This window comes from Sitodiplosis mosellana, unplaced genomic scaffold (genome assembly GCF_009176505.1).
Source record: "Sitodiplosis mosellana isolate CC-2019 unplaced genomic scaffold, AAFC_SMos_1.0 Smas_scaffold_4, whole genome shotgun sequence".
NCBI classification, from domain to species: domain Eukaryota; kingdom Metazoa; phylum Arthropoda; class Insecta; order Diptera; family Cecidomyiidae; genus Sitodiplosis; species Sitodiplosis mosellana.
The window spans coordinates 941,851-955,170 of NW_022595247.1; the positions used below are offsets into that span (position 1 = coordinate 941,851).

The 13,320-nt window shown below is 38.9% G+C and overlaps 1 long non-coding RNA gene across 1 annotated transcript; it reads left to right on the forward strand.

The window, feature by feature from the left end:
- The first annotated feature begins 1,594 nt into the window (after nt 1–1,594).
- On the forward strand, nt 1,595–3,708 carry LOC129566686 (uncharacterized). The gene is made up of 4 exons (XR_008687761.1): nt 1,595–2,801; nt 2,915–3,165; nt 3,266–3,418; nt 3,613–3,708. It is a non-coding gene; the product is annotated as an uncharacterized LOC129566686 (long non-coding RNA).
- The last annotated feature ends 9,612 nt before the right edge of the window (nt 3,709–13,320 follow it).

Genomic DNA, 13,320 nt, shown 5'->3' on the forward strand with positions numbered 1-13,320 from the left:
TGTACACACAGAGCATAAAAACCACCGTCATCGTTGTGTGTATGTATGTATGCTGGGCGGCTGTACAGGACAGCAATATTGAATCGGTTGTCTTCTTTATGCTCGTTATCATCATGCATGCTTTTGTGCTGTGTGAAAAGAAGTAGGAAAAGCATATGTATGTGTAGGAGAATTGAAATCTCTCCGCTTTGGCACATTTTGGAGCGTGCGTACACCGTTTGTATAACATTTTCGTGCGATCATCGCATTTAGAATGGGAAAAAAGGTCAGACAAAGTAAGCATGTAATCATAATGGATATTCGTAAGCATCAAAATGAGACAACAAACAAGTGTCCGCATGCTTCACATAAAATGCGTGCGTATGGAGGAAAGAAAAACGACAATAATGTTGTTTTTGTTGTTGCTGCTGTTGCTTCTGCTGCTTTTTTCCGATCATTTTTCTTCACGAAAAGACCAACAAGAAAGGAGAGAGAGAGAGAGAGAGAAAAAAAAAATTGGTTACTTTACAACTTCTGTTAATTCAATGTCATTTCAACGCAATGGCGATAAGAAAGAAAAATGCAAAACTAAGACACCAGATTAATCGTGTCAACGGGCATAATATACATAAAACAGAATCAAACATCGGATATCATCGCCACATCGTTGCGATACCATATAACACTATAGTGCAAGTAGCAATACCAGTAGTAGCAGCAGCAGCATAAAATTGGAAATAGACAAGGATAAAAAATCGACATTCTCCGCATTTTATGCCACTTATGCACTCTTATAAATGCTCTCTCATTCGTTCTCTCTTTCAATCTCTTCATCTCCCTCACTCTTGCTCGCTTTTCGCTGTATATTCGCAGTCTCTTCTTGCTTTTCGCCTTGCCTGTGTGTTTTTCTGTATGGAGAAAAGCCCTGAAACTCTCACTTATGTGCACGTTGTGTACATTGTAAGCTGAAATCAACGCCAAATGGCAAAACATCGAGTCGATTGTCAGTGCCAAAGCATACACTAACAATAACATCGAATCGTATGGCAACAGCAAATACGGTGGAGAGGACAGCGAGAGAGCGCGCGCGAGCTACCATATCAACAGAGCAACAACGATGAGAGCGACAACAACAACAGCAGCAGCAGCAGCAGCAGCAGCAGCAGCAGCAGCAGCAGCAGCAACAACAAGAAGGGCAACGACTACGGCGACGACGACAACACCGACCAGTAAGCATGAACGGCAAAAGCATTGGGCTTTGCAAAAAAAAAAAAATAATAATAAGCGAGCGCACCGAAGAAGAAATTGAATGTGTAATAAAACGCCGAAACGAAATTCAAGAAGGAATTTCTCATCGCTCACACACAGAGGACACACAGGTTCATTCAGTTAACACACAGCACATACAACATCGAAACGATACTCTTTGCCCATATTCTCTCACTCTCTCAGAGCACAGTTGTGCTGCTCGGTGTTCTCTCTCTTTCTGTGTGTGTCTCGTGTCGCCACTCTATACTCACTGCTTTCTCGAAAGCGAAGAATAAACAGCGAAAAATAATCGCATTGTTCTGTATGTAAGCGCGTGTAACCTTTGATTCAGTTTGTCCATGGAAGGCACCTGGTTCGCGTGCAGTTTTGTGCTTCACATTTGACGTGCTCTCGTTTTACTCGGTATATCTCTCGTTACCGTATACAACGGCCGTCGTCATCGTCGGCGGCGTACAGTAAAGTACATACAATACGCAATATATCGTAATCGCTGTAAACTTGAAAAGATAGCAATAAAGTAAAAGCACCAGCTAACTGAAAAAAAAAGAATTTGTTTTGTCGTCATCATTGTGTGTATCTGTTACAAAAAAAACGTATAACACAAGAAAGAAATAAAAAAAAATACCGAACTCGATCAGTGCGCTCGCTACATAACAACAGTTTCCCTGTCGTTTCTTCTTTTTTATTTGATTTTTTTTTCGGTGTATTCCTTCACGTTTTTATTGTTGCTCTTTACTCCAGTGACTTTCTCGTTTGAATTGAATCCGATTTCGGTTGATGTAGTATATGTATTTTTTTTTCCTTGATGATTTGTGTTTTTGTTGTCGTGTAACATATTCTATTCGTTTTTGTTTCTCTTTCACTCAATCTCGCCCTCTCTATCCTACTCTCTGTCGGAATATGTGCAATCAAACTTAAGTTTTCTGTGAATGGTGCAATCGATTATTATTTTCCGAGAGGATAATAAAAACTGATAAAGAAATGTTCCGACAGGGAAAAAGTTACCAATTGCTTACAAAGAAGAAAATAATCACAAAATCGAACGAACGGCACGACATGAAGGATGAGAGGACAGAACAGAAGAAATGAAAATATCATCAACAGCAACAGCAACAACAGCAGCACCAGCAGCAAGACTATAGCCGTCGTACAGTTGAATTAAAGTTACATACTTTTTTTATAGCCTGACATTGAACTGAATGCGACAGCTCTTCAGCCAACTGAAAAGCCAATGAAAAATCTTCGATTCACGTGTCTTAAACTTACTTTCAGTGTTTTCATCTTGTTGAAATGTGAAAAAAAAAGAAATATAAAGACCAAACAAACTTGAAACGAAACAGAGAGAAAAAAAAACCAAATTGAGATTATAACAAACAAATAAAAATCGAGAATAAAAAAGGAATTCCCCGGCGGAAAACGTAAAACAAATGAACGAAGAAAAGTTAAATGCTCCAACGGACCAATCAACAGCCACTTCGACAACAACAACAAACCCAAATCGAACCGTTGAACAAAACAGTTCGATTCACTTTTCCTTCCTCATCAAAGCATATGTAAGAATTCTTTTTTCGAAATAATCATATATTGTGGACAATGACGGGTAAAGAGTGAAGAGAATCGAATTCAGGCCCAAAGTGGAAAGTGGTTGAAGAAATTTTTTTTCCAGAAAAAATAAAAATTGTTGATAGAATAACATCGTTGAGAAAACGCATCGAGAGACCGATCCGTCGACGACTGGATTATGTGTGGCTTCATCACAGTGAGCACGCAGATGTAAAAAACATGATGTGGTAACAAAAAGCGAGTCATAAAATTTTTCCATGAAAATTCAACGAATTTTCCCTTTGAGTCCAATTTGTTGTATTTCGTTTTACTTTTTTGTTGTTGCTGCGTTAAATCAGACAGAGAGTGAACGAAGTGGGTAAATCTATATATATATATATTCCTTATGATCCTTATGTTGTTGGTGGTGTGTATTTGAGTTTTTGCGCTAAATAATTTTTTTTTTATCTTCAAGAGTAGAAAAAATTGAGGATCTCGAAGAGAGAGAGCCTGAGACTTCATTAATCCGGTGGAAATCACATGCAAATAGTTCGCAATATTTGTTGATTTTGTTTTTTTTTTTAAAAAGATGTGTTTATAGGATGTATTTTTGTTACGAGTGTTTTGCGTGAGTATGTTTCGCTTGGTATCCCTTCTTCCTCCTTTTTACATAGATTTTTTTTTTACTCTTTCTGAGTATGTAGTAGTTACTGTCGTTTGCTTTAGCATGACAATACCTCTCTCTTGCTCTCTTTATATCTTTCTTAGTCATACCGGTGGTGCACGGTACACCATTCTGTCTATCATTCATTCCATTTTCAGGTTCGGTCCCATTTTCAGCTGTCCATCCGCAATTTTCGCATTTGTTCCAGCTTAGTTATTTGATTTACTTACGGTTCATGCTTTGTAATATGCGACAGCATAGATGTTTCATTTGACATAACGAATCGCCATACCCACAAAGAAAAATAAAATAAATAAAAAAAGAAAACCTACACACATTTATATACCAATCTTAGTATAACCCATCACCACCACCATCCCCCATTGCTCGGCACTTACTCAAATATGTTTAATAAATATTTACATACTTCTGCCGTGTATGTATTGCGCTTTGGGTAACATCGCATACAGATATATCATTTAGAAACAAGATTTTCCCCATATTCTCGATTTTGATTTTATCCTTTTTTCCTATCGATGTTCCTGATTCGAGTCAAAACGAATTGAGAATTATGTCCGTTTTGTTTTCTTCGCTGCTCGAAATGAGAGTTTCTCATTGGAAATGTACGTATATGCGTTGTGCTCACAGCTTCCAGCACAAGCAATCTAACCTGTTTATCTCTGTGCCGTGCAAACGGGAAATTGAAAGAGAGAACGAAAGTGAAGGCGATAGATAACCGATGAGAATGATGACAGTCGTCGACACCTCTGAATGAAACTCAAGTATCTAGAACCACTTAGCAAAATGTGTCTGAAATTGATTTAACGTTTATTGACATGTATTCTCTCACCAAGCTTTCACAGCACTCGCTCACTCAATCTAACTCTCTCGCTTTCTTTCTGCCTCATTCTCTCTGTTCTCTCTCTCACTTGTCCGCCGCACTTACACCACGCAAGCAAATAATTCAATTGAAAATCCCACGTTTGCAAACCTTAGTCGATGTGGTGAATCAGTCATTCGGTGTACATGTTATGGGCATTGATGCGCCAATCTAAATCGAATTAATGATCAACATGGGCAAGTCACAACGTACCGAATGAATGAAAGAGATGGATTGGACGTGTGTAGATGGAATGAGGCAGGTAGGAAGGGAGGAAGGGGAAAAGAAAGAGAGAGAGAGAGAGAGAGAGAGAGGGAGAAAATTGATGAAGAATCCGAGAGCCGAGGTTAAAGATCGTACATCAACTCTCGCAAAATTTTATAAATTGCCACACACCAAAAACACCAAATGACACATACACAAACATGCATGAAGTGTGAGCGGGAACGAATAATTTTCACCATCTGATGTTATTGGTGTCACGTTCGCATACGAAACGAAACGCAAATAAACGTTTCGTATCAAAATACAATTCAATTAAGTTGATTGCACATTATGGTTGCCAACGCAAAACGCGCGGCTATTTACATGAAAACAAAAGCGACCGCCAACCGAACGAACTGCATGCATGCATATACAACACTCGAATTTAACTCATTTTTCTTTCTTGGATTTTTCGTTCGACTCGCGCTCTCCCGTTCTCGCGCTCTCGCTCACTCGTCGCGTCATATAAATATAAGAATTGGATTGGCGTTATGTCATCGCTCAAAATCGCATTTCATTTAATTTGTGTGCATATAAAACTTGTGCATTTATGATCGAATTATTACGACGAATAAGAGAAAAAAGAGTTCATGTGTAAGAGGCGTGTGTGTGCAAAAAAAAAGTGAAAAGAAACAAAGAGAGAACATAAAGAGCGAACAACAACAACAATGGAGAAGAAAAAAAAGAGTCAACCCAGAGAAACAGCAACAACAATAACACTGTGATTATGTCGTGTGCACAGAGAATAGAGGCAAACCAAATCGACCCATATTTATGATTGATGTCTTGCCGTGTGTTTATTGCTTCGCCGACAACAGGCGAAATGTTCGTGAACCAGAAAATCATATTTCATGCATTGATATATGAACGACAAACAGCACCGCCACTGCCGCCCGCCACCACTGTCGCCGTTCATCGATGAAAATGCCATGCTTGTGAGATGAAAATGCATGTGTTTAAATGATAAATACTGTGTATGTGTGTGTTGTTGAAACCCTGTGCTATGTTGTTAGTCGTCAATTTAACAATATAATTGAAGTAATCGCCATGGTAAATTGTTATTTCACAGGCTTGTCATATGAGAAGTGCAACATTTTATTTTTCAATCTGATTCTCGGCTCTTTCTCTCGCTCGCTCGTTCATTCTCTCAATATGCGAAAGGCATCAGGTACTATTCATTTATCCAGAGAGATAGAGAACGAACGTGTGACAAGATCACACCGAGTGACATCGATTGTTACCTGATGCGTTTCTAAAATGCTCAAAGTGTTACATGGCAACTATCATTTGCTTTGTCCGGGCAAAATGAGTCGCACATCTGCGCAACACACAGACAAAAAGCGACACAGAGAAAGAGAGAGAGAGAAAGAGATCAAAGGAATTAAAATGGAATGTTATCGTTACGACGCAGTTTTCAAAATGAACACATGAAAATTGTATGTTTGAATTTTCTCTAAATCTCCCAACTACAATTTATAACATTATTTTGTGGAATTATGTGAAAAATGTGCTGCTAAGCTCAATTCCGAAGCACCAGTGTAGCAGCTGCATACAGCAAGTTCATGGATGCATTATTGCATTAATACAGCTTTACATCGGAAATTCTCAAATGATCGTAATTCGCAATTTCAAGGATGATGCAAGTGAAAAGCGTGTTTTAGATCTGCATCCAGTGCATGCACAAGTATTCGCAATGACCGAGTGCAAAAATTCAATGGCACACAATGGTCGGTGTGTGGATGTGTGCATGTGCGGTGCAGCGCAGTGCGGAGAACGGGGACGGAAACATCTAATTTCAAATGACTATTGTATTTATATTGCAAAAGACCAATGACGCAATACAACGAAATAAAATCGTATTCAGTAGTTTTTGCTTGATAGTTTTTAGTACTGGAATGCTCTCACTCTCTATCTACCTCCCTACCTCCCTTTCGCTCTAATCTCCCTCGACAGAGAGCAAAGCTTATTCACATGGATAAACTAATCGAATACGTGGCACAACAACAACAAAATCAACAAACATACTACGAAACGCGCACAATGCTGAATATATTTTGGCGTTTTGTGTTTTTGAGCAAATGAAGCGCACACAGACACATTTGAGATTGTGATGATTGCGAAATTCATCAGAAACTGACAGTGGTGCTGCAGCAAATCCATATCCACATATTCATGCAACTCTCCCATTCGCTTTGAATTTGACAATTGATATTGAGCGCAAACATCACCTAGATAATCTAAGGCAATCAAGTAAACTCTCCGTTCTGTCAAACATCATATACTGAAGTATAACATACGGACATCACAAACTCGCCATAGGTTCTTTAGAGGGCGCTTCGGTCAACTGAATTCCAACCAAATACATGTATCAGTATACAAAGCATTCCATTGTTGCATTCATGCGAACGAATTAAATAGAGGGACATAAGAAAGGTTGAGCCCGAAAATCATTATTATTCTATTGGAAATGTATCTGGTTTGAGCGGAATGGAAAAAGCTTTCGTTTATTTTGATTGGTATTGAAGTTGAAAATCATTGTCTCTATTTCTCTATCTCTACCTCCCTCGCTCCCTTTACATGGCAGAGGAAAATTTTCAGCGATTGTATATGAAAATGTTTCGTATGATGGTGAAAAACCAAACAAATCTCGAATCCCCAAAACGACATCAGTCACTTCATAAATAACCCCATTATTCGATAGATACGTGCGGTTTTCTGCTGTTGCCATTTCATCGAAAAGGACACATTTCAACGGGACACATTCTGTGAATGTTTTTGATAGAAAAGTTTTGTGTACGGTTTTTTCTTCTTGACTTTTTCCAGGGAGAATATCTTATTTCACTTTTCGCTGTTTCATTTTTCGTGCCAGCGAAATGTGTCGAGACCAAATAGACGACGGTTGATGGGAAAAAGTGAAATTCGAGATGTGGTTTCACTTGTGAAGAGTATGTTTTCGCTATTGAATGCGGAGCATGCAAAGAATTTTGGTGCGAGTGTATCTTGTATTCAATGGAATGCAAGACTTCTTCTTACTTTACCGTACGAAAAAGTGATATTTTGTTGCTTTGATCTGGATGTAATGGCCTTTCAATCAAATGCACGCGTTTCACCGAACATAACTTGAAAATATGTCCGTTCACGAAATGGCCGATGGGAAAAAACGCGTTCATTTTTTTTTCTTTACTCGTTTATTCGTTGTTCTTTGCAATCAAAATGGTGGAAAGTCTGCAATCGAACAATTGAAAACGACAATTTTTCCTATATGTACTACACCAGACCGAAAACCGTTGCGCTCGTTAAAACATGCCCTTGAGGCGCTCAATCAAGCTACCATACACACATATATCTCTGGCAGTATGCTTCTGCTCTTACCAATTCGTTTTTTTTCATTTTGGATCGAGAGAACAGCGAAATTTTTTCTCTCTGCTTGTTGTTCGATATTCTTTTCACTGTTCTAGTATAGCATTTAAGCGTTGAAAAAAAAGTCGAAAGAAAGAAAAAAAAGCATGTACATGTACATGTACACAACACGTCATCCCGATTGGTCTGTGTGTATTTATGAGAGTGTGTGTATGGTGTGTTCTTGATGTGTTCGCTAATATCAGTGAACCGGAGACAAATCAGCTTAAAGCAAAAAAAAAAAAGAATCAATAAATTTGCGCTTCCAAGGGTAACAAATTTTTGCACAATTTTACACGGGCGTTTGTTTGAACATTCGGCCAAGTGGAAGCAAATATCCCCGACACATTTCACTCTGTATTGAAATGAGCTCTCGATGATTCAATGCACCAATAAGCGAATTAGGGAATGATGAGAACGACATGGCATGGGAAAAAAAAAATCACTCTCACTTGCATATAGAGATACAGAGATAGAGCAACCTATACTTTTGGCCGGCGCAAGATAGTGGTGGCGCCTAAATAAGATGTATTAGCAATTTGCGGCATTTTTAAGAACTATCAATACTTGTTGTTGTTGTTGTCATGAATTTCGCAACAACAAGAAGTATTGATAGTTCCTAAACTTGCCGCAGACTCTATTAAGGCGCCACCGCTACTCACTGTCACGTCAAATACATTGGTTCTTATGGCAGAGAAACACAGGTTGAGATAGAGGCGCGCACACAAACATACATAATTGAAAAATACAGATGAGAGAGTGACAACAAAATGAAGAATGAATAAATAGAACGACACCGTCACCAACACCAAAGATATGTAATATAATGTTGAAGCGCAAAAAGAGACGACGAGAAAAAAATCAAGTTGATGTAAATTTCGTTCTCATACGTATACACACACACACACAGACACAGGTGATAGCGTCGATTCTCTTCAAACGAATACTCTGCATCATCATTGGTTAGGTCTGGAATATTTTACATGATTCGCACATATCAAGTGAAATTTGGTGATGATGAGGTGTTGGTGTTGCCACGTCTCTCTTCTTCGACAAATAAAAGAAACCACCAATTCCTACATTTTCAACGGTTTAAAATGGCTGAATTCACACTCACTACTATTCACTGTCGCTCGCATCAAGAGAGGGACAGAGTGCGAGTGAAATGGTAATAAATAAACGCGACATTTCACAAACAATTCAAACATTCCCCGAGTCCCATTCAGTGTTTTTCATTAAACGCTTTTCTCGTACTCGCATACAAATATATATATCTACCATATCTGATGACGCCGATTGAATGCCGTAATTTCATCTGCTGTTGGAAATGGTATAGAAACACAAATGTTTTTCACACATGTTCACCTATGCTCGATCCATACATAGATGGTATTGCTAGAGATATTTTACAAAGAAATTCGATGATTGAAAATTGATATGCTTTAGGCATTTTGGCGGTATCAAAGTTCCTTTCAATTTGATTGCAATCGAAACGGCACAAACAGACAGGAAGGCGAGCAGCCGAGAGAAAGAGTGAGAGTGGAAGAGTGTACGAGCACCGGCCAAGCTAAACTAAGCAGAACGTAATCACATACCGACGATATGAAACTTTTCCCTTCGAATGCCATACGCGTTCCCGCATCTCACCCAAAGAAAAGCTGAGAGAGTAGATCGTGAGAAATTTGCCATTTCTGCCAATAAGTGTATGCTAAATGAATTTACTTGAACGAAAATTGTGATTGCGCTGAGATAAAAAACGAGAAAGACAAAAAAAATGCGTAAACGGAGTGTGACATGTGAAAAATGCCGCCAGTTTAGCATGCATTTCAATCAAATAAATTTTTGGATGGAAAACAGAAATGGATGACTTTTTAATCCAACAATTACCCGTCATAAGTCCTTTTCGCCTCGTCTCTTACTCCATACATTATATATATTCAATCAGAGCGACGTCAACAAGGATCTGGTGGCTCAAATGAGCGACGGAATGTTTTTATTGAATATTATGAGGTTCGTTTTGTGATATCGACGACGTTGCCAGCATCTCGAATGAAAAGCAGCAGCAACGGCAGTGAGAAAGTCGATGATGGCGGCGGCGAAGGAATGTCATTTGTTCCTCCTCCAACCACTTGACACGATGAGATCATTCGATGGAATGTATCATATTTACTGTGTCGAGCCGAGGCATAGGACGCGTCCTATGTACTACGTGTGTGTGTGCGTATGTTGGGCTGATGGTGGTGCTGCTGCCGTCCTCATCGTAATTAACGTTCTGTCGTCGTAATAGTAGTAATATCTGATTTTTATATGCGTGCTGAAATAGCTATTAAAGTGTCGCATTTACCCGAAACAAGCGACCCAGCACACCATCAATAACCCAGTCTGATATGTCACTTACGAAAAAAGAAAAACGACTAACGATACGAGTGTGGAAGAACGCGCTCTTTTGCTGGTCATGTAATTAAATTGATGTGTCCACACACCGAGAATAGCGAGCAAGAGAGAGAGACGGAGCGCGGTGGAAGAGAAAAGGAGCAATATAAAGAGAGAGAGAGAGAGAGAGCCCCTTCGAGCCGTCTTCGCCCATTTCATCTATCTTCTATCCGCAAGCTTATAAGTCAGACAAATAGGTGTTGTGTGCACGTTTTATCCGCACAGCGTCTATGAAAATAATTACTCTCGACGAGAGATTAATCAAATTCAACACATAAAACGAGAAGAATAATAATGCTGGTGATAAATAACGCACTTATGTGATGTGTATATGTTCTGTCGACGGTGTGTAGATTGTTTCACTCTTATTGATGCCCGCAAATTGGGTTCGTTTTGCACTCACTACTTCACGACACGCACATCCACACACACACACATAAAGTGTTCTCGAGTCTTGGCCACCGTTCAACCACTTCTACGTGCACAGCAAATTGAATCAATAAAGTCATATTCTCAGTGCAAACACCACCATCAATCCATCAACACCACCATCGTCACACACTCATACACATGGAATGAGTCTGTATCGTTTTTCGGATGCACTCTCGTCATTCATACGGTTGACGGGTGTTTGTGTTGACTCTCTCTCTCTTTCTCTGTCTCTCTATTTCGATGTAACATTCATGCTAAACCAACACAAGCACTTTCCCACCTGCGTAATGAATTTGCACCGTTTGCATGGAGATAATCTGCTTAAATTATCGCTCAACTTTTCATATCATTTGCGCTCGTTCGCTGGCTCTCTCCCTCACTCTCTCAAAGTGCATAAGATGGCACGAGAGGTTTTCGTGTGTTAGCGTTTCCAATCAAGTTTTTGCATTTTGAACAGCAGTACTTTCCATGTTCTCTCTCTATCCCACTTTTCGAAAAGCTTTCTAATGCTGCTGGTGATGGTGTTCGCCAATGTGCTTCAACAAACGAAGGTAAAAAGTGAGTCAAAGTGCTGGAAAATGTGTATGCACAAGCACATAGGTCGAAAGAACATACAGTAAATGTGTTATACCACACAAACATACATACACAAACCCCTTTCGTAAAACGTTCCACAAACAGCTTTTTAATGGGTGCATAATTCGGTATTCGACATGGGTCGAATTTGCACGTCGCTTTTCACCTAACCTTTCTATACTTAATTTGAAATTTATGTGAGACAAAAATACTAATAACTGCCATAATATTCAAAATACACACAATATTTTCAAGTTGAAGCGCATAATTTACTCTTGATTTTGAGCGAATTTTCTTTTTCCGTTCGTTTGTTCATTCGTTTATTCAGTCGTTTTGTTGTCAGTGAGAATTGAGTGCGTTCGTTCGCGGGCGCTTGTTAACGGGTGGACTGGGTGGTGTATGGAATGAGGTTATCGAATGTGTTTGTAACGTGTTTCATTTTCATAGTAGTCACAATAAAAATTGCATATAAAAATGCGAGCGCAGAAATTCATCGCGGCGTATTCATGAGGGTATGCGTGCTTCATTTCATCCGTACTGGGCTCCTATTAGGAATTCTGTCGTCGAATCGACAGTAAAAGAGTGAGCGAATAAGAGAAAAAACAGAGAAAGTAGAAGAAAAAAAATACAAATTCAACGTCAAATGGGAAATGGGAAATGTAAAATGGTATATTTATAAGAATAGCATGAGAAAATTTTTGATTACTATTTAAAACGAAGAAGAAGAATGAGAGAATGGAAAGAAAAGAATGTATAAAAGGGAATTTGTTCAAGAAAAACGAAGTAATATTGGAAATTTACATAAAAAATGTTTCCATGAGGTGGAAAAATGCCAACAGTGAATTTTGAGATAACGTTTGACTATGACTACGGTCACCGCTCGCAATCGTGGAAGAACCACACAGAGAGGGAGAGAGTGAGAGAACGAAAGAAAGATAGACTGAGACAAATAAATGCAGCTTAATTCTTTTGAAACGGGATACAAGCCATCGAAAAAGAGAGCGAACGAGAAAGTGAAAAGAATTGCGTACGTGAGCTCTTATTGTTCATTATCCAACGTTCCAGTGCGTGTATTAGTAATTTATTTCATTGCTGCCATTTGCATGAACTTCTCTATCTCTATCTCTATATCTCGTTTTATCTCTCATTTGGTTTTCCATATATTCTTGTACGGCGAACGGCGCCACATTTCAGTCATTGAAATCACTGATGTAAATGATTTCAAATCTTCAATAAACAATGTTTACCAAATCATCCTCGTCGTTGTCATTAGATCGAATTTTCTAATGAATTATTCTCGAAACTAAATGCATAATGATTTTTCTTTCATTTGTTTTCGAATATACACTGGTTTGACATAGGTCTGTTAGAGTCGGTACAATTCGGCCGGTTTTTTATGATCCTTTTTGATTTCCACGAGCCATTCCCCATGAAGCGGAGCGAAGAAAATGAAAATGTAATATGAATTTGCTTGAAAAGAGTTGAGAACACGTATTATTTCAATTTTATCGGAAAGTTACCGAATGGTCCCTTTGAATTGGAATTGCACGAGGTAGAAGCTTTGATAAAGAATTTTCCATCGACCGGTTTATCGGAATTGGAATTGAAATGGCATCGATTTTATACGTGTTTTCCTTTTTTCTTCTCTTTTTTTCTCTCATTTACTGTGTTGTTGGGTCGAGAGAGGGAGAGAGAGAGAGAGAGAGAGAGAAAAGTCTACATCAATCTAAATTGCATGCGTATTATTCAGTGACAGGGGATATTGTGGGGATAAATCCATTGGAAAATACTTGAAAGTGCCTTTGCATTTTCTGAAACGGCATGTGGTTCCACTCGAATTGAATTTTTCGCCTGGCCAGTGGCCACTGAGAATGCCATTCAC